Raw genomic sequence first — 3,313 nt, 5'->3', positions numbered from 1 at the left:
CTGCACCAGCCTGCTACCTCCAGAGTCTCCCCAGCCAGTATAAGTAATAATCTGTGTTGTGCTGTCATGGATAGGCAGCTAGATTTTGGGATAAATGTTTGTTTTTAAGTGGAAGCAAATGAAAGGTTGGGCTGTAGACCTGTTTCCTGCCACTTTTATCAGTAGCCTGTCTACAAGGGTACCTGTAATCTGGGGGACAAGGAAACCATGCCAACTAGACCAGTGGCCACAAGGGACTGCAGCTTAAAAGTAAAGCTCAGAGGATGTGTCTACACATGCACTTTGATGTGCATTGGCTTATTTTAATGTGCATAAAAGTGTCATGAAAAAACTGTGCTATTTAGTTAATGTGCATTAAAATAGGCTAATACACATTATGCATCACTTAAAAAACCATGCTCTTTAGTTAATGCGCATTAGGACAGGCTATTTTCTTAGTACCTCACAATGGAGGATGCCTGTACACATACTAGGAGGCTGCTCCGACATGTTGTTATTCCAGTGAGTTGAAGCAGACTTGATTAATTGAGTCTGCTAATTAGCCTGCTCCAGCCTGTCTCTACATCTCATGTATTAGTGTCCCCATGCTTCAAAATGGTGGGTGGGGGGAGGCGCTTTAACTAAAGTCCATTTCATAGATTTCATAGCCATTAGGGCTGGAAGTGACCCTGGAGGATCATCGAGTCCAGGCCCCTGCCCCAGGGGTAGGAAGTCAGCAGGGATCATAGGATCCCAGCAAGATAAGCATTTAAATGCGTCTTGAAGGAATTCAAAGTGGGCACTTGAGCCACCTCAGATGGCAGTCTGTTCCAAACCTTGGGGGGGCTCGGACAGCGAAGAAGTTCTTTCTTATGTCTGGCCTGAACCGATCACAGTGGAGTTTGTGACCGCTTGATCTTGTCATCCCTTGGGGGGCTCTGGTGAACAGTTGTTCCCCCAGATCCTGATGAGCACCCCGATAAACTTATAGGTGGCCACCAGATCACCCTAGCCTGTGCTTTTCCAGGCTGAATAGCCCCATTGCTCGCAGTCTTTCTTTATAAGGTCTGTTTTCCTGACCTCTGATCATGCGCATGGCTCTCCTGCACCCTCTCAAGCTTCTCCACGTCCTTTTTGAATTGTGGAGCCCAAAACTGAACACAATACTCCAGCTGCAGCCTCACCAAGGCCAAGTACAGCGGGAGAATGATGTCCCGGGATCTGCTTGAGAAACATCTATGGATGCAAGCCAGCGTTTTGCTCGCTTTACTAGCTGCAGCATCACAGTGAAGGCTCATGTTCATCCTGTGGTCAATCATGACCCTTAAGTCCCTTTTATCTGTAGTGCTAACCAGCGTAGCACTACTGAGCCTATAAGCATGGTGCAGGTTTTTCCTCCCAAAGGTGGAGAACCTTGCATTTTTCGGTGTTGAACACCATCAGGTTCTTATCCGCCCATTTCATGAGTCTGTCCAGATCTGCCTGGATCACCCTCCTGTCCTCAGAGGTGTGGATGCTGTACCCCAGAGTTTGGTGTTGTCAGCAAACTTGACCAGTCCGCTTCTGACACCAACGTCCACATCATTGATGTAGATGCTAAACGTGACAAGCTTTAAAGTGCCCCACCACCATTTTGAAGCACGGGATGCTGATACACAAGGGGCTGTAGGCGCTTTAATTAGAGCGGCTCTTGGAGCCACTCTAATTAAAATGTTCCCACCACCCCCTGAGCACATGTAAAAATGCCCGGAAGTACTAGATCTAATGTGCATTAACTAAAGTGTGTTAATGCATATGTAGACGTGCCCAGAGAGTAGCAACACTTGTGCCAGCACTAAGTAAGCACTGGAGCAGTATATGAATGCCCTTAGATTCCCTAGATGTGCTGCACTGGGTACCTGGTGGGAGGAAGAGGAAGGATGTGTGTTCTGTACTACAGCTACTTCAATTTACACTTTATTACTGCACATTCTGCCATTAGTTGTGTTTTTGTTGGCTTGTTTCCCTGTCTTCTTCTCCATGTCCTGTAAGTTAAACCAACTTGCATAACATCAGACTACAGTTCAGAGGCTGTATGTAGCATGAGCCTGAGTTACAGGTCAGTAAATGAGGGGACTTCTCATTAGCAAAATGTGAAGGAACAACTGACATGCATTAGACTGCCCTTTGGTTTGCATTTGCTTCCTAAACTGCAGCCAGGAAAACAAGAAGGTTCACCCCCCAGCTAGGCAGTCACAGCACTCAGCTGAATACACCTCATGCTGCCAGAGAAAATGAGAACGTGCCTTCCTGCACCAGAGCTGCTGCTATTGTTGGCATAGTGGCATAGCTCCATTAGCTTCATGAAAGCTGATTTCTGTAGTGCTTTACAGTGATGCTATTTATGGCATCTTCACTGACCAGTTCTGGGTAGTCATTAGCACGTAATGCTAACTGTGGACATGGACACATATGGCATGACACTGATACACGCTGGTTTTAGCCCTGGTATTCCCAGGCTAACTCCACACTAGGCACCAGTAAATTAGACCATTATAAGGCTGGACCTCGAGTATCCTAGTTACACCAGTGTAAACACATTGTGTCCAGCCCTTATCTTTTGCAATTCTGTTGGCTATTACGAGTTGTAATTTAAAGGTACTCCCCAAAGACACTGAAGAGGCTGGTAGTTGGGAGATGTTCTACAAGTAGCTAGTTAGTTAGCGAGAGAGACCAAGAGCCTACAGAAGTTGCCTGTTGCTCCACATTAACACTTTAGTTTCTCTGATTCATGAATCTGGGAGGACTGCATGAAGTCAAATTGCTACTGTTTAGACTTATGCTTTTTCTGAAACTTGTCACCTACAAAACCTTATGCTTTTCTGAATCAGTTCATCACCAAGGTGCCACCAGGCCCTGCGTTCTGCCTGTCCTTTCCCTGTCACACATAGCAAGATAGTCAAACTAGAGAGCTAGGGCAGAAGGCTTAAATCAATGGGAATTGAGTTAAGAGCCTAAGTACCTTTGAAGAGGTAGGCCCAGCTTTCATTGGCACTTTTTTAGTCTTTCACAGGAGGAAGGCCTGGTGAAAGGGCCATGTGGTAATCAGGGTCAGATGCTGACAAGGAACAGTCCACCTGCAAGTATTTTTTAGCCTAAAGGCTCCTCCTCCGCTTTGTTGCAGCCTTGAAGATGATTTCCCCTTCCTCCTCTTTGTAGTTTCTGATTTCAAGCCCTTTCCCAGTGGCCAAAATGTTCCTGGCCAAGGGAATGTCAGCACAGCAAAGGGAGGGTGTGATTGCATCGCATCTCTCTCTCTCTCTCTCTCTCTCTCTCTCTCTCTCTCACACACACA

This window comes from Gavialis gangeticus, unplaced genomic scaffold, assembly GCF_001723915.1.
Source record: "Gavialis gangeticus isolate Ggan-Ray unplaced genomic scaffold, GavGan_comp1, whole genome shotgun sequence".
Classification (NCBI taxonomy): domain Eukaryota; kingdom Metazoa; phylum Chordata; order Crocodylia; family Gavialidae; genus Gavialis; species Gavialis gangeticus.
This window is presented reverse-complemented; position numbering follows the sequence as displayed.